This window comes from Nycticebus coucang, chromosome 11 (assembly GCF_027406575.1).
Source record: "Nycticebus coucang isolate mNycCou1 chromosome 11, mNycCou1.pri, whole genome shotgun sequence".
NCBI lineage: Eukaryota > Metazoa > Chordata > Mammalia > Primates > Lorisidae > Nycticebus > Nycticebus coucang.
The window spans coordinates 52,101,012-52,120,465 of NC_069790.1; the positions used below are offsets into that span (position 1 = coordinate 52,101,012).

Below are 19,454 nucleotides of genomic sequence, written 5' to 3' on the forward strand. Positions count from 1 at the left end.
AGACTAATTCGTCATTTCCATTATTTAAATTCTGTAAGTAGAAGAAACGTCGATACAGTTTTTAAAAACAAGCATATTTTGTAATACTGTAAAAGCTAATGTGTTGACCTAAACAGATTTTTCTCCAGGGTGGGGTGGGATGGGAAGGAGCACCTCTCCCTTGAGAGGTGTTGCATCTTTGCATATGTTATTTCTCTAATTGGTTGAGGGAAAAGCTTGCTTAACTCTCAAGTTTCAGAGTAGTCTCTGGACAAAAGTGAATTATCTAAGTGTGAACTGATCTGTTCCAAGATAGTTTTCCCTTTGCCAGATTGGTCTGGCTTCTCCCCCCACCCCCGCCCAAGGTTTATGTGTATTGAGTGGCACATACAAGCCTGGTTTCTAGAATTTCATGGATGACAACAGGCAAAACATACAGATCTTACTGAGTGGAGCCATCAAGTTCCAGGTTAAAATGCTGCCATAAATGAACAAGAGCTTCTCAGTGCCTCAGCAGCTAGAGTCTCTTAGATGAATTCACTGTTCCCATTTTTCATCATATTGTGCTTTTGGCTGCAGAGTCAGAAAAATGCCTAGGGCCTGTGACAGCCCCTCTCCCCCACCCACAGACTGTCTCCTTTTGATAGCTCCTGAAGAAGGTGTCATTTTAGATTTGGGGTCAGTGGAAAATTACCATGTTCAAGTTGTGTGATTTACTAGTTATTTCTCTAGTCTCTCTAGTTTGTCTAAGTCTGTCATGGTTACATATGCCTCTAGATTACCCTCTTCCTTTTGGTTAACAGCTCACACATCATCTTTCCCAGCTAATACTCTTATTCTCTGTGATGAATTAGTTGTAATTTTTACCATCTTCTAGTATATACGAAAACAATTGCACCCCTGATAAGTTACCCTAGCACTCTCATTTAGAAGTATTTATGCTTTGGAAATTCCCCACTATTTATTTTTAATGTTTCAAACAATAGTGATTTACTTAGATACATAAAATATAATGTGGGTTTTGCTTAATTTCAAATAGGAGCATTATAGCTGCTATTTCCTGAATACCAGCTTTATAGTACTACAAGTTACTTTTATTAGAGTCAGAAAGAATTTTCATCATTCTTCTTTACAACCAGACTTTTCAGTGACAGCAAAAATAATGGTTTAATGATTGTCCCGATTGCCACTTTTACATGAAATGGGATTTATAAGTTAGTTAGGGAGAGTTAAGATTTTAGAAAGAAAGATCTAAATCACAATTGCTTTAGGAAAAAAATAACTGTTTTGTCCTCAAGGAATATTTAAGGCTTTTGAATAGCACTTTTTTAAATGATTGAATTATTTTTGTTAACCCTCAGCAAACGATTCCTAACCAGATTTATGCAACCAGTGTTAGCTCAGTAATGGAGTTGTGGACTGTCCTGGTCTCATAGATTTCCTGTCTCTCAGTGAAATTGAGAATCTGCTTCATCCCAAGTCTTATGCCTACTTTAGTGAGTGAACTATCAAAGAAAAGAGTGGGTAGAAAACTGGCATTTTTCCATTTATAGTTCTGAAATTTAAAATAGCAAAAAAGATGTTGGATGATTCCTTGTTCTCCAGGGAACTGATATAATTCTACCCTAACAGGAAAATGAGAAAATGGAGGCTGGCATGTTACCCGTTTATGTCCTGGGCAGCAGGGACTCTATTCATTAAAGTGTGTACAATTTTCAGCCACTTGCATCTCAGTTCTCTCAAAGAGTGGCTTGGCTTTGCCTGCCTCAGTGAGCTTTTGCTAAAAGGAAAACTTTGCACAGAAAATAGCTTTAAAATGTCTATGTTACCCTTGCAGCATAAAATTTTTTAATCACTTCTAGATATAATAAAATTATCCCAAGTGAAAAAATTGTTTTATCTTCAGCAGTTATCCTATACTTAGTCGTTAAATAAGATCAATGAAACTTATAGATAGGAGCCCTAAAATCTTAATCAAGCCAATTTTACGTGGGCTTGGGGAGCCCTAAAAAGAAACAGGCCCTCAGAGCCCGTTGGTACAACTCTGAAATGAAATTCCCACATGCATTAATCAGGCTTCTGTTGTTACCACCAAATGAAATATGATTTTCAGGCTTGGTAACACTTCACAGTTGATTGGTTCTTTCTATCCAACCACCCATCTATCTGTCTATCCATCGTTTTAACTTCTCTCCCCAGCTGTGATTCGGAGACAACCATTGTCATTTAGATGCTGATTCCTCACTGTGGTTCTGCTGGTGTCCCCTGACATTGAAATAAGGGCTATTTCTCAAGGTAGATTAATTACATAAACAAATTGAGGGATGAGATTTCTTTTTTCTGCTTTGTTCTTTTTAATAATTTCTGTCCTGGGCCTTGAGAACTGGGACTGTACACAGTTTACAAACAAAAATAACTCATGGGTATTGGTCTATGTTCTGAGAGAGGCCCAGGCAGAGAGACTTAGAAAAAACACAGACATATGAGGAGGACCCATATGCGGCAAGTCTACACATTAATGTGTGTGAAATGAATGAAGAAGTGTCTCAAATAGGGAAGCAGGAAAAAACTAGCAGGGTAGGATCCTAAAAACATTTAGGATCTTATTCCTTTTCTTTTTTGGGGGGGGGGAGTGGTTATTCTTTTTGAGACAGGGTCTTGCTCTACCCCCCGCCCCCCCAGGCTCACTGTAACCTCAAACTCCTGGCCCTAAGCAGTCCTCTGGCTCAGCCTGAGCAGCTGGGACCATAGGCCTGCACCACCACATCTGGCTAATTTTTTTTTTTTTTTTGAGATGGAGGTCTCACTGTGTTGCCCAAGCTGGTGTCAAACTCCTGGCTTCAAGCCACTCTCCCACCTTGGCATCCCTAGTAGCTGGGGTTACAAGCATGCATCATCAAGCCCAACTCCCTTGCATTTTTTTTTCATCTTAAATTTTAGGAGAAAAGATATAGGAGAAGTTTGCAGTAGCAGTTGCTTCCAGGTCAGGGAACCAGACTGGGGGGCTAAGAGGAGATGAGAGAGCTAAGAGTGAGTTGAGGTTTCACATATGCCTTTATGTGCCTCTTAAATTTTGTTCCGTGTGCATGTGTGACCCATTAAAATAATTTGTATTAAGATAATGAGAATGAATGAGATTAGAGTAAGAACAGTTAAGACTTGATAGAAGGATGACAAAAAACTCTTTAAAGTTGGCAGAAATACCCCAGGCAATTGAAGCAGCTTCGAAAATACACTACTGGGACTTGATCAAACTAAAAAGCTTCTGCACAGCCAAGAACACAGTAAGTAAAGCAAGCAAACAGCCCTCAGAATGGGAGAAGATATTTGCAGGTTATGTCTCTGACAAAGGTTTAATAACCAGAATCCACAGAGAACTCAAACGCATTAGCAAGAATAGAACAAGGGATCCCATTGCAGGCTGGGCAAGGGATTTGAAGAGAAACTTCTCTGAAGAAGACAGGCGCGCGGCCTTCAGACATATGAAAAAATGCTCATCATCTCTAATCATCAGAGAAATGCAAATCAAAACTACTTTGAGATACCATCTAACTCCTATATTACAAAATCCCAAGACCAGAGATGTTGGCGCGAATGTGGAGAAAAGGGAACACTTTTGCACTGCTGGTGGGAATGCAAATTAATACATTCCTTTTGGAAAGAGATACGGAGAACACTTAGAGATCTAAAAATAGATCTGCCATTCAATCCTGTAATCCCTCTACTGGGCATATACCCAGAAGACCAAAAATCACATCATAACAAAGACATTTGTACCAAAATGCTTATTGCAGCCCAATTCATAATTGCTAAGTCATGGAAGAAGCCCAAGTGCCCATCGATCCACAAATGGATTAATAAATTGTGGTATATGTACACCATGGAATATTATGCAGCCTTAAAGAAAGATGGAGACTTTACCTCTTTCATGTTTACATGGATGGAGCTGGAACATATTCTTCTTAGTAAAGTATCTCAAGAATGGAAGAAAAAGTATCCAATGTACTCAGCCCTACTATGAAACTAATTTAGGGTTTTCACATGAAAGCTATAACCCAGTTACAACCTAAGAATAGGGGTAAGGGGGAAAGGGAGGGGAGGGAGGGGGGAGGTGGGTAGAGGGAAGGGGATTGGTGGGATTACACCAGTGGTGCATCTTACAAGGGTATATGTGAAACTTGGTAAACGGTCTGTGAAGCTAGTGAATGATGACCCATGAATATATCAATGTACACAGCTATGATTTAATAAAAAAAAAAAAAGTTGGCAGAAATGGAGAAGGTTTTTTATTCATGTATTTTTTTTAATACCAAAGGGAAGTTCTGAGGCAGGCTTGAGGGTCAAAGATGGGAAGCTGAGTACCAAGGTCATGTCATGTGGGCAGCTGGATGGAGGAGGTTGAAGGATGAAATCATTTTCGAAAGCCATCCACAGGGACAGCCATGTGAGGAGGTGAGGTCACTCAGGGATGAATGGATCAGAAATAATGCCAGAGGGAAAACCACCAAAATCAGGAAAGAAGATGAGACTGTTTCTTTTAAAAAGCTTTCACGGTTCTAGAAGAACTACGATAAACAGTTTTGCTTCTCTGGAAAGAGAAAAAAGTGAGACAGTAAAAAGATGACTTTTCCCACATACACTGAATTTTGTCCTGGAAAGAATACGTTCTGTGTATTGCATCAGTGAGAATGTAGAGAAAATCCTTTCCCAAAGAAGAAGGAAGAGGGCAAGGGGAGGGGAAAGCAGCTATTTTGGAGGGTATGCATGGCCTCTGTGAGCGTTTTCAGCACCACCACCCCCAGCCTTAGAGTTGGGTGCAGCATCCTACAGGCTGACATTTGGAGGGTTCTCTCTGGCTTTAATGACGTGTTCTGCACTCATTGTCCACTTCGCATTCTTATTTATGCTGGTTAGTATGCTCAGACAAAATCCTTCCCTACAGGGTTCTCTCAGCTCTGTTCTCTGTGTCTAGCAGTTTCATCAGTTCCTTTCACCGGTTGCCTTCCAGGTCCTACAGACTAAACTGAGAGCGCTTATGTTCCTGTGAGCCTCAAAAAGTAGTATCAACTGCCATAAATCAAATGATTATCCCTTTGGCTTCGCAGTGTCTGTGTTCTACTAGTTTACTCTTTAATACTCTCATAAGGGGCCTCCTAATCATCAAGTTTAAAGTGAAATTGAAGTGCATGCAGATTCTAGAGCACACATCTTTGTGTGCGCACGTAAGGTCTGACTGGGAAGGGATAGGACGTGGCTCCCCCCCCCCCCCAAGGTTTCCAGAGTCTGGGGCATACTCTGGTTTCTCTGGAATTCTGTCATGACCACCACAAACCAAGTGTTTTAGAATCAGATGTTGAAAGCATCTTCAATTTTAAAGATTTCCATGTCTTTCTCATCTAAGATGGGTATGCCATGATTCCTCACCCTCCTTCCCCAAACCCTGCCAGGAAAAGTCAGTGACTTGTAAATTGAAGCTATGTCAGCTAAAGCTTTTATTGGTACTTAGTATCCAGCCTTCCATCTGCTTTTAATTAATTCTCTATTGAAAGAACTAGTTGTGGCCTTTTTTTTTTCCTTGCATGTCTTCCATTTTAAAACTATAAGTTGTGATGTGAAGCCGACAGTGGTTAGGTTTCATAAAGTAGACTCCCTCTTCCTTATCCTTAGTATATTTTAGGTTTTAGGCAAAACATCTAGGATTCTTTATGGACTGACTTGTTTTTCTTTCTCCCCTGAATATCCCCATTTGCTCCACCATTCGGCAGTTTCAGCTAATAAATCATGTGAGTAAAGTGGACATTAAGAAATTGATGTTCAGAAAGAGAATTTTAAAAATAAAATGAAGATTTGATAAACTTTCTCACTTATCCTTTAATCCAGAAATAAGAACACATTTTTAAAGGATGTTAAATGTGAGTTGGGCAAAAGTCAAAATGCTTCTCACTTTTTGTTTAAAGATATATCATTTTCTTAGTACAAAAGCACAGCAGATATTTAAACTCCATAGTAAACAATATGATAGATTTATTTATGTAATATAATTAACATATTTGAATTTCTTCCCAGCCAAGAGTTTTTCTTAACAATATGCCTTATAGATAGATGTAGTAACTATTTAAATATGTACAGACTGCAGATTAGTTCTAGTTAAATATTGATAAAATGCTCTTCAGTTTACAGCGCTGTTTCATATTCATTACCTCACCACAGCTATACAACAGTTCACAAAGGGTACGAGTTCTTTTTACCATTCGACAAGTAAGACCGCAGAGGCACCACGAGTCTGAATGACTTGCCCATAGCCACACAAGCAAGACTGGGATTAGAACCCAAGTCTTTTCACAGAGTGGTCAGTACTTTTCCTGTCTCTTCTCCCCCAAACTCCTTATGATCAATAAATGAATCTGTGTGTAATATTAGGTTACAGTGAAAGAAAATGTTTCTGAGGTCGAGGAGAGCCAGGTTCATGTTGAAATGGCCACCACATCTTCCAGCACCGTTCACATCTCACCATCTGACCTTTTCCACTGACCCCAGGAGTTTATGTTAAAAGCACCCTTAGGAGGTATTTGGATTTTTTTCTCCTTTTCACCAAACCGTCCATCAGTCTCTCTGTCTTCTGAACATTAAGTCACATTTCAGTGGTTAGCATTTGGCCCTTCTGTTCCACCTGTTCTAAGACTGAATACTGGGTCCCTTCTAAGGATTTTAATTCAAAAGGCCTGAGGTATGGTTCAGGGATCTTATTTATAAAACACTCCTAGGTAATTTCCTTGCTGGGGTCCGTGGATCACACCTTGAGAAATTGTTTCCAGAGCACTACCATGAAATAGTTTATGCTCTCAGTGATGACTGATCCATCAAACAAGATAATTTCTCTCTATTTATAAAAATATATATTTAATAAGAGCTGTCTGATTTACAAAGATTCCGTTTTTTTCAAGTTTTCTTTTTTTTTTTTTTGATAGAGTAAGCTTGAATTACATGGAAAAGTTGTTTAAATCACTTGATTCCCCAATAACCCTACTATATTAAGTATTACTATGCCTTTTAGTACTTACTGTACATGTTTACCTAACCCCTACAGCCTGGGGAATTTGTAGATCACAGACACTCGAATATTACTTATTTTGTTTAACTATCATACAATCCATATTAACCTTACTAACTAAATCTTTTCTCCTATTTTAACTAAACCCCCCTTGGCGTTCTCCAGGTTGACTCAGAAAACTGAAAGAGCTGGGATGGGGGCCCAGATTAGTTAATGTCTAGAACTAAATAGCAGCCAACAATTCTGAGAATCAGTATATACATGTTAATCACAGGGAATTTTCCAGGAGCAGTCTGGCATTGTCGTCTCCTGATATGCGTGTTAAAAATGCCGGCAGAGTCACAAAGAAATCCTCCCCCTCTATGCTCTTCCCCATTCATGTATTTTGTCCCCTCCTCTTGGGAGCAGATCAGCCTGAGGCCAGAGCAGGCTTTCCCACCAGCTCCTGTAAATACCTCCATGGTTTTCACTCTGTGGTTTTTTTGCAGCTAACATTAATTTTAAGACATATTGTCCTAGCTTTGAGATAATTACTGTAGTGAGTACCAAGATGTTTACCAAGCTGAGAAAAAGTCAGAGATGGTATAAAAAGAGTGATTCTCACTTGTCCCCAGAATGGCGTTTCTGTGCTTGTGGGAATGCATTAGAGACTGTGATATCATAAATGAGGAATGTCAGAAATATACTGGTTTGACATTGCTTGACAAATGTTTAGTCATTCTCAAACAAGACAAAAGAAACTTTGAGGTTCAATGTTATAGTAGAAACGATAATAAAATTAGCAAATATATTATTAAAAGTTTGTCAAGTCGCAGCTATCAGGTTAAGCATTTTACTTGAATGGGCTCATTACAATTCCCTAGAGGGAAGATACTATGATGTCTTCTTCACAGGTGAGAATTTTGATGCTTATAGAAGTTAAGTAGCTGTCTTAGTGTGACATGGGTAAAATGTGTTGGGCCATGTAGAAGGAGTTTTTAATTTACTCAGATCACATGCATCCTCTTATAATTCAAACTGAGCTGGCTTCTTCATGAGCATGTGCGATGGGGTCCTTTATATTTGTCAGTTAAATGAGGGTAAAAAGCTTTCCTTGTTTCAGTTTAATGTTAAGTTTGTCCAAAATTTGGCTTCCACTTTTTGGATGCTCTCTTAGAAATCCACCTTGCTTCTCCTCCCCAGGAGGGCACTGGGCTGTGCCTGGGGTAGGCAAAGGACATGGTGTCCCTGAAGCCAACCCTCTCCTCTGGCTCCTTGCTTATCTTGCTGCAACAAGCCCAGTCTGGGCCTGCATGGTGCCCCTGATGCCTGTTTCTGGGTAGTGCCTGGTCTCTTTCTCAGCTAGCAGTGTTCTAGGGGCCTCAGTCGCCTTCCCTTGATGAATCTCCCTAATGGCAACTCAGTTTACTGTGGATGTCAGTTAGGTCCCCAACTCAGTGCCATTCCTTGGGAAGCTCACTGGCTAGCACCCTCAACCACCTCTCTCTTCTTTCCTCAGGACTCTGGATTTCCACTTCCCCATATCCCTAAACTTCTGGTAGATACTTGGAATCTAACCTTGGCCCTTCTTTATCAATTGCACTGTTCTGCTTTTATGCAGCTGATGCCATTTGGAGCAGAAACAGACATGAGAAGCAACCCCTTTTCTAACTCAAAAGCAGGTAGTGTGGCAGACCCCTTTCTGCCTTTTGTTTTCCCCTCAGTGTTCTTCCTCCCTGGGACAAAGTTGAGCCCATGTCTTCTTGTTCTCTTCCCTTACTGATGGTCCAGTCCACACGGGGGTGGGCAGGCCTTTTCTCTTCCTTTCTCTCATCAGTGACTCCATCTCCATCACCACAAAAGAGTCTATGATCAACTCCACCTGCTAACATAGGAGATAATTGGTAATCTATTACTGTCCTTTACTGCCTGGCAAAGCTTGAGTTTCAAGGTCGTCTTGCTGCAGACTTGAAACTAAAAAAACTAAAGAAAACCACTTTCTCTTTGTATTTCTCCTGCAACAATCCAGAGATGCAGCCTCTCATGCATCCCAGACAGAGATATGCCCCAGGCTGGCAATGGAAAAGGTCAGGTGCATGGCCATGCAAACATAAAAGCATGTTGACACGTTTCCAAAAAATATTACCCCAAGTTTCCATGATGGGAACACAAGTATTCTCACTCTATAACTGTGCTTCTATCTGCTATACTCACTGTCCACTAGAGTAGTAAAAGTTGGTTTTTACATGTTGACAGAATGGAGTAGTGACAGAAGTAGACAAGTCATGAAACACTTCACACTAATCCACAAGATATCTTACAGTTACAAAGGAAATGTAAGCTAGAGGTGGATTTCCTGAGAAACAGTGAGAACATAGAAGAAAAATGAAAACCAATGAAAGTATACGATTGGCTGGACATACACTAGATGGGCTCAAGCTCACCAGCTCAAAAACTCAACTAATATTGATAACTATGTCTTAAATCTGCATGAAACTTTCATTATGTTCAAGAACCTAAAATGCTCTTCAGACCGCATTTCCACAAAAAGTAGAACAATTATCCAGACATAGTGGCAAGTGCCTGTAGACCCAGCTGCTCAGATCAGTTGAGCTCAGCAGTTTGATGTTGCCATGAGTTGTGATGAGCCCCGGCACTCTAGCCCAGGAGACAGAATGACATCCTGTCTCAAAACAAAACAAAAAGCCAAACAAACAAACAAAATGGTCTTCAGTATTTGGCTACAGTTTACTACATCCAGTTTCCTGTATTCGAGCGTTATTTTGGCTCCTTTTCTGTGACGCCTCATCAGTCTCATCCCTTTGTCCCCAGCAGGACCCGTCCATACCGTCAGCCTGCACAGTACACATGCAGCTCCTACTCTGTTCTCCTCATGCTTGTGTCACTCCAAGGAGGTGTCGCTGTCCCTGAACTTCCTCCCTGTCAACAGCCACTATCTCCTCTAACCTGGGTTAAAAGCCAGAACTTCTAGAAATTTACTTGTTGGCTATTAGACTTGCATGTAATTGTTCTAATATACCTTTCTTTTGCATTCCACTTTTTGACTTATTTTTATTTTTTAGTTTGGATTGATATGAGGGTACAAATATTGGGTAAATTGTATGTCTAAGATAAAGTTCAAGTTGTAGTTAAGGCAGTTGAGCCCTCCATCCTGGGGTGTGCTATATACCCTCAAAATGGGTCCATCAGGCGAGAGCTTTGTATATACTGTTTCTTAATTGTTCGAATGTGCTTTTCTTTCCATCAGTAGTGCTAGAGGTTCTCAAAAACTTTAGGAACATGTAACCTCCTCCAGACACATGGCACTGTGCTTTAACTCAGTAAATATCCAGGAAATATTTTTAGTTCAACCTGCTTTCTTAATTTACTTTTATCTACAGTGTATGGGTCAGGGAGAGTCATGTTGGATGAAAATATTTCTAACATTGCTTTTTCTCCATTCCAGTTTTCTAACATTTCATTTTGTCAGAATACTGAATATGTGTTTCAGGCTCTATGAGTGTACGTTGTCTTTATAAAAGAGAAATCTGTAGGTAGGAGGAACTTTTTTTGAATGTGTATACATGTTTCACAATCACCAAGAAATGAAGGCCTCTTGGGGTGGGGGTGATGAAGGCTTATGTGTACATGGGCTTAAACTATTCATTCATTTTTGAGCAATTGCCAGGGATTGTGCTAAGCACTGGGCTTCCAGTGTGATCCATGACACCACTGTTAAGGGGCATGATGGTGAACATTTACTGTGTGCTCACAGTAAATGGGCCAGGTCATGGGCCAAGAAGTTTGACACACATTACTTTGTTAGGCTTTCCAGCAACTCTATGAAGCAGCCTTATCAATACCCTCATTTTGCCTTTTTGGGTGGCATGCAGCCTACATCTGTAGCTGAGTATTTCACCTCCCTTAAACATTAAGTGAAGAGATATGGTGATAGGGAAGTTCTTTTTCCTTCGGCTAGAATAACAGAAGGCTAGGTGGAAGGGTTCATAAAGAAGGGAAGGGGGCGATTAGGCAGAGGAAAGGAAGTCCAGAGCAGAACTTGTCAATCTCAACTGGCAGTTCCATTGCTGTCTGCTTTCTTGTTGCCACGTAACTGAGCACATATAACATGAGCAGTGTTAACACATAGGCAGCCCTTCTTCCCCCATGTCCTTGACTGTGGGTTTTTTCGGCATCTGGACCTTCATTAAGGAGGTGCATCAGATAGACGCTGAAGGTACAGAGTAGAATGAGGGGTGTCTGCCCTGAACAGGCTTCCAGAGGCTGCAGAAAAGAGGCAGACACATACATGAAAATCTTCAGAGCAGTGAGCTACACCCAGAGTCCCAGAAACAGAGAAGAAAGGATCAATTCCTCAGAATTTTACTCTTCTACTACTTCTGGTAAATTTCCTTTCCACTTCCCTCTATTTCACTACTGGCTACCCTTTCCTTCTCTACCTGACTAGAAAGACACTCCTCAAAATCTTCCTATCAGATTATTTGATCAGATCCTCTGCTCTGTGTCCTCAGATTCTATAAGGAACCTGATGGACCTTCACAAGCTCAATTCCATGTTTTCGGTGTTGCCCCCCAGGTCTCTCTCTTGAAGGCTAATTTCTCACTTAAGACACACGAGACCTTCTCCTAGAAGTTTATAGGTCTTATCTCAATGTTCAAGTAACTATGCACTGTTCCCTCTCCATTTCTGGTCTTCTTCCTACACAAGTCTTCTACACAAGTTTTCTTCTTCTTTTTTGTAACTTCCCTGGCAGCTCCACCACGGTCCTATTCCCTCTAACTCAAACTCAAAACCTGACTCATCCCTCACCTTCATCTCCTTTGCACACTCAGTCATCATATCCTGCTGAGAAGTCCTCAAAATGCCTCTTACATTGGCCCCTTCCTCCTGCTTTGCGTTACAGCCACCCCAGTCTGGGATTTTCATCACCTGGGGGTTGAATGAAAGATCCTCTAACTGGCATGTGAGTCTCTCTCCTTGTCCTTTCCTGCTCTCTCTCTCTCATGTCTTTTCCTCTTTTTTTCTTTTTCTCCTTCCTTCCCCATGTCCCGTTCCCCCCAACCCTTGCCTCACACTCTCTCACACACACTCTAAACACCTCCAATGGTGGTTTCGTCATGCTGTTACTCCCCTCAAGGATCCTGATAGCCTGCTCCCTGAGCCCGACTCCCAGTATTCTTCATGAACTTGCCAACCCTGTCTATTCATGCCAGACCACCTCCCTTGTAGTAAACCTGGAGCAGTTTGGTTTCTGTGATCAGGCTAGGTTGTAGTACTACTTAGTCATAGACATCTCAAAGAAATTGACTATTAATATGGGAAGAATACTAGGGAAGCTAGAAACACCTTTCCTTTTTTTCTGTAGATTTTTAAACAGTAGGTAGACTTGTTTGGGAGTTTGAGATGTAGGAGCCATGGGTGATCTTGTTGTGTCCTCTTCGGAGCTAAGTGATACGTATCCTCGTGGGAGTTGCATTTTCTACTGAAGAGATATGGAAAGTCTTTACCATGTAAGCCAGAGATGTAATTATTCTATCAGCCTTACCGAGCTGCACTGTCCCTGCCTTAGTGAGGAAATGTTTGTGTTTCCTCCAGGACCAGGGTCCAGTACACCTAATGGGGAATGTATTTTACATGAGACTGTGCTTAGTGACCATATTTTCTACCTGTTATTGGTTTTTTTTCCTCCTGTTTAGAGTATTTTTTCATTTATACTATCAAGCATTTTTACGTGCCTTATGTGCCTGTCACACACTAATGGAGAATTCCTTGTAATATGGAGAATAGTTCTTATTTTTGAAAGCACATCGCAGCCTTCCGTTCCCCATCCTCCTCCTGGGAATCAGGTCAGGAGGCTGCCTCGTTCTCTACACTCCTTACATTGTTCTCTCTCCAACCGCAGAGTTTTTCCTTGGAATAGTGGTCAGAATCGGGTCCCCCCACTCACCTACAAGAAGTGTTGAGGGTTCAGACTGACCTTTCTGTGAAGAGAAGCAGCTTGAAAATTTGTGCCATGGGGATGGGAATGTTGATCCAGGAAAGAATCAAGTTTCTACAGGAGGTGTTTTAAGACTTGCCACAGCGTGAGTGCCTAGATGTTTCCCTTCTCTGTGGCACTATTTGTGAGTTTTTTTTCCATTTTTCTTTGACTCTGGAGCAAAAAAATTTCATTTCAAAGAGAACAGTCACTTCAAAGATAAATTGACCGGCCATGTCAGCAACTGCCAGTTCACTTCTGTTCTTTGACCTTCCTTCAGGAGCTTCAGTGGCCAGTTACTGAATGTACCCACCAGGTTGGGTGCCATGGGAGGTGCAGGCGAGTTACGTGACGGCCCTCTCCTTGGTTTCATGGTGTAGCTGAGGAGATAAAACATACACTTGTGAGAAACAGAACGTGCTTGATTGCTTGTGTTCAGTGAACGGTAAGGACCATGTATGGCATTTCCCTAGACTCCTATCTCCCCAGGACTTCATGGAGAACATGGAATTACACTTAAATGTGGAGAACTTGCCACATTATTCTAAAATAAATATATTTTGAATAAAGGTAAAATTGGCAAGCCAGATGAGGGAAAGATCTCTAATAATAACTGCTCACTGCAAAGTACCTTCATCTTGTTTTTTTAAGTGGCTTGCTTGAATTCCATGAGAAAGACATTGTAAAGATAAAGGCAGAGACCCCCATAGTTTGATTTATACTTGGTCATGTTGGAGAGGCTGGTACCACTGGGAATAGACCCACTTTCCTGTCTCACTCCACGTCCAGGCCCCTTCGAGATAACTTGGTGGGGAAGTGGTTAGGAGACTGCTCATACTAGCTGGGCTTTCGGCTGGGAAATGGCGGGAAAGAAGCTTAAAGTTACTGGTGGAAACTAAAGCACTATTTATTTTTAGGGAAGATAGGAAGGAAAAATAAGCATTATGGTGATTACCTTATATGTGAAACCTAGAGGAAATGCTGGGTTTGGAGAGATGGGTGTGTGTGTTGTGTGTGTGTTGTGTGTGTAGAGGGAGAGGACACACTGCACATGTGTGTACTCAGAACCAGCAGTGTATTGCTTCTATCATTCCCCTTGCCTGTCTTTATACAAGTAAACCTCAGTTAGAAGCGATGCGCTAAGCCCGCTCTGTACTTCCGCAGTACCCTTGCATCCAGCCACTGTCCTAACAAGTTAGCCCCTCGGGATTCCGTGACATTCAGTCTGCCTCCTACATCTTCTTCATTGTTCCAAAATAATCTCAGGGTTTTTTTTTTACAGTGTTTTGGAAGTTCCTTGGTGTAACTCATTTTCCAAACGTAGGTCAGGTTGGGTGGTGGTGTTGGGTAAAATTCGGGTCACTAACTTTGAGGGGCAGGCACATAGTCAAATAGGACACAACAATAAAAGGAAACAAACCATAGATTAATGTCAGCGTAGCAGTCCCCTCTTAGACATCTGAGCATTTCATGACCTTGTACTATTTCATATAAATTGAATGAATTGGTTACCTTATTTTTAGCAGGCTGTTATTAAAATTGTTAATCCATCCATTGTAATAATGTAAGGGGAAGAGCAGTACTTCAACTCACAGGTGCTAGTAGGTGTTTGTATTCATTCATTCACCAAATATTTTGGGCCTCTGCTGTGTACACTCACAGCACTGGGGGTATAGAATGGTGAGAAAACCGGACAGGTTTCCGCCATGTGTAGGTAATAGGGTAAAGATACACTATAAACATTTCATGCAAGAGACCATAATTAAAAATTGTGACATGTTCTCTGAAAGAAAACAACACTGAGCTATGACAGTGTGGAGCAGGGACTTTATTCAAGTAGAAAGGTGAAAGAAGGCTTCTCTGTGTGGGATCACTAGTCTCAGCTGCTAAGAGCACGAGGCTGCTCTGGCCATAGCCAGGAGATGGGTGCAAGGGTGAGTGCTGTGTGCAGAGTCCTCGGTGGGAGAGGATTGGAAGAAAGAGGCCTGTGCTATTATTGTGTAATCCATCAGTACAGAACAGGTGCCAGGCCTGTAGGACTTCATGGAATGCGTCAAGATTTTAGAATTTAAACAAAGTATATTGAGAAGCCATTGGAGGGTTGTAAGTAGAAGGGTGGAATGATCAGATTTATGGGTTTGTATTTTTTTTTTGAAGACTGAGTCTCACTCTGTTACCCTGGGTAGAGTGCCATGGTGTCATCATAGCTCACAGCAACCTTGGGTTCAAGTCATCCTCTTGCTTCAGTTTTTCTGTTTTTTGGTAGAGATGGGATTTTGCTCGTGCTCAGTCTGGTCTCAAACTCCTGAGCTCAAGCAATCCTGAGTGTTGGGATTACAGGCATGAACCACTGCATCTGACCAGATGTTTGTTTTTAAATGGTCACTTGGCTGCATTTGTGAAAGTACATTGAGAATTGGATGAAGGAGGAAATGGGTAGCAAGAATGAATTGAGGGAGAACACTAATGGAGTTCAGGTGGCAGCGATGGTGGTGTGGACAAGAGAAACAGTCAGTGTGGAAGGAAGTCGAGGCATGTGAGGTCTGCTTTGAGGTTAGTGAAGACAGAATTTGGGGAAGGCTTGCTGTGGAGACGGAGGAGCCAAAGACAGGCTCTACGTATTTGGCATAGTAGAGAGAGATACTGGTTACTGAGCTGTGGAAAACAGGATGAGAGTTAGACTGGGATGTAAGAACAATAATTTAGTCTTTAGATGTTTTATGTAAGAGATGCATATAGGATACATCCAAAGAGAATTGAATATTTTGAGCCCTAACAAGAGGTCCAGGCAAGATATTCACTCTTAAGAGTTATATATACATATATATGAGATATATATATATGTATATATATGAGTTATATATATATACACACATGAGAAAGGATAAGATCCCTTAAGGTGAAGGTTTAGAATGTAAAGAGGAAAAAGAGCCCTACACTTTTCAGCACTTAAGAGAAGTCAAAAAAAAATAAAGAAAAAGCAAGATTATTCGGTGTCATGGCAATGAAAATATTTCCAAGGAGAATCTGAATCAATTGTGAATTATACTACTGTTTAATGGTCATTCTAGAAAAAGAGCTCCAACATTGCTTTAAAGGGTGGACTAGGCGCTGACATTGGTACATAGATTCCCAAGGGGAGTACTTCAAAGGTGACCATAGTCATATCCAGCAATGAGGTATGTAGTACTTTCTCTAGGATGAGTTCATTAACTTAATTGTCATTTCAAAGATATGAAATGGTTGCAAATGCTCTGGAAAAATGCCCAAGGTAATGGGGCATGGTGGCTCACTCCTGTAATCCCAGCACTCTGAGAGGCTGAGGCAGGTGGATTGTCTGAGCTCACAGGTTTAAGACCAGCCTGAGCAAGATCAAGACCTCATCTCTGAAAATTGTCAGGCATTGTGGTGGGTACCTGTTTTCCCAGCAACTTGGGAGGCGGAGGCAAAAGAATTGCTTAATCCTAGGAGTTTGCAGTTGCTGTGAGCTGTGATGCCACAGCACTCTACCCAGGAGGTCAAATTGAGACTCTGTCTCAGAAAAAAAAAAAAAAAGGAAAATGCCCAAGGTACAGTGTCAACTCTCTCAGAACACCTGAAGAGCCAGTTACCTTTGCTGACTGTCCCATGCCTTCATAACCCTCTTCAACTTAATCCTAAACCTTTGCTGTCAGCACATGACCATTTCATTTAGTGAGAAATTTGTACTCATGAGATGTTTCCCTTCTAGGTACTGCCTGCTTTCTAACCATTACCTTTTCCATCAAAACTCTCAGAAAAACCAGTCTCCATTTACCTCCTTATAATTTCACTTAGCTATTCTCCCAAAATGCCGAAAGGCCAAATCCTGTCAAATTTTTTCTAACTTTATCTTACTGTCCTCAAATATTGATCCCTCCCTCCTCCTTCAAACTCTGTGACCTTGACTCTCTGCAGTTCTATACCCCGTCTCCCGCCTATCTCACTGACCCCTTTCTTCACTGTTTTATTAATACATTGCTGCCTGGTCCTTTTCCCACCACATTAATGTTGTATTTTCCGGGGTCCATCCATGGCTAAACCTTCTTCCTAACCTTCACGTTTTTCCTGGGTCCTGGGTGTTCACTGATCCTTGTTTAACTACTGATGACTCTGAAATCTTCAACTCTAATCCAGTTCTCTCCCTCAAACCCATCCTAATGTGCCAGACTAGCTACTGAGCCACTCTGCTTTCATGTAGAGATAGGCTAGGACTTTGAGTCCAGCTCATCTGAAACTGATGTCATCTCTGCCTCTGCACCTACACCCACTCACATTATTCTCACTGAGGCTAGAAACCTAAGAAACATCTTCATGCCTTCTCTCTCAGACCCTTGACATTCAACAGACTATCAGATTTGCAGATTTTGACCTTCTAAATATTTTCTAGACCTGTGTCTTCTGTAGGCTTATCATCTTGGCTGACTACCCATCTCTACCTTGACTTTTTGCTTCAAATCTGCCTTTCATATAACCCAATGTGACTGAAACGAAACCCAAATCCAACCACATGACATCTCTGCAAGGTGGCTGCCAAGGCCACAGGATCGAGTTCAGGCTCCTCAACATCCCACAGAGCCCTCTGTGGTTTTGCTCTTGTCCAAATTTAGGGTTTTAATTCACGCCACTTCCAGCCTCATATTTTATGTTGCAAAAACATCAGGCTTCTTAGTCCAAACAATGAGACTCTTATACTCATTCTTGTGCTGATATTGTCTCCTCTGCCAGGATGATACTACCTCAGCAAATATGCGGTTGATATCACTTCAGCCTTGAAAAAGAAACTACAAGTATGCATGGGAAGGGATGTGGGGTAGCACAGTGCACAGAGCAGGATGGGTGGATGTTTGTGACAATGGGTGACATTTACCCAAACCACATTTTCTGCCATAGGCCATTAGCTTGTATTCTACTTCCATATTTTGGCTTGTGGTATATATACCACAATCAGTATTGTTTCTCACATGAATAAGTTACAGAAATTTTAATTTTCAAAAGAAAAGTAATAGAAACATATCATTACAAATTATGTACAAGAACTTCTGATAGAAATATCTCCTACAGCATAACTTTTAGATTGATGTCACCCAATATCCATTCTACCCCACATTGTCTAAGTCATTCTCAAAGTGTGGTCCCCAGGGCAGCTGCCCCTGCGTCACCTGGGAACTCATTAGAAACGCAGATTCTTGAGCCCTCAGACCTGTGGAATCAGAAATTGTAGAGGTGAGATTCAGTACCCCGTGTGTTAATAAGATCTTCCAGGTGACCCTGATACGTGTACACAAGTTCGAGGACCGCTGGTCTAAGACAGTCTTGATAATTCCACTCTCTTTACCACTGACTATTTTAAGAATACACAGGTAACCCAATTTTGACCAATGAGAGTTGAGAATAAGTTGGTTAGGGCAGGAGGGAGCTTTCTGGAAAAAGTGTCCTTGCTCCTAAAAAGAAGACTCAGAAAAAGATCATTCCTGTATTTACTTGAATGTCGTATCCGATATAACATGTGGAACCTGCTTCAGCCTTCTTGGGATCATGAAGGGTAGCAGGTGAGGGCAAAGGCAGTGTGCTGAGAGTGACAAACAGGGAGTGGAAAGAACCTGTGTCCTTTAGGACTTCACAGAGCCATAGACTTAGCCACCTTTGGGAGCTGTCCTACCTCTAGAGTAGTGATTTTCAACTGGTATGCTGTGAGAGGATCTTAGGTGTGTCACGAACATTTTTAAAGAACATTTATTTAATTATTTTTGAAAGTTCAAAGCATAGTAAGTATATCCTTTTTCTTTTTACTCTTTTTTTGTTTGATCACCATAATTTAAGTGTGCTGTGGAAGTTTAACTATAGGTTCAAGTATGCCATCAGATAATAAAGGCTGACAAACACTGCTCTACACTGTGATTAAGGCTTCCTAATTATTTAATTCTGCTTGAATCAGGTCTCTGAAGCATCTTAAAACATAACACAAATTGGTTCATATCCTTATTATTTATGTATGCATGCATTTATTCACACCTAAAAACCTTCCTTTTTAAAAAAAAAATTAGGATATTACAGGGGAACATGCATTTTGGTTACATAATTTGCTTTTGTACTATTTTTTTTTTTTTTTTTTTTGCAGTTTTTAGCCAGAGTTGGGTTATGAAGCCCCCACCTCCAGCATATGAGGCCGGCACCTTACTCCTTTGAGCCACAGGTGCTGCCCTGCTTTTGTACAGTTTTAAGCCACAGTCATAAGGGTGCCCTTCACCCAGTGTGAGCATTATACCAGTTATGTGTGAATTTACTCAACCCCTCCACCACCTCCCACCTACTTGATTCCATTTGTGCATGTAAGTGCCAATCAAGTAGTTCCAATTTAGTATTGAGTGGTATTTGTTTTTCCATTCTTGCCATACTTCGCTTAGAACAATGGTCTCCAGTTGCATA

General features: G+C 41.1%; 1 protein-coding gene across 13 annotated transcripts in view; it reads left to right on the top strand.

The window, feature by feature from the left end:
- Positions 1-19,454, top strand: part of ICA1 (islet cell autoantigen 1) — a 173,692-nt gene that overhangs the window by 69,246 nt on the left and 84,992 nt on the right. The gene's annotated exons all lie outside the window — the stretch shown is intronic.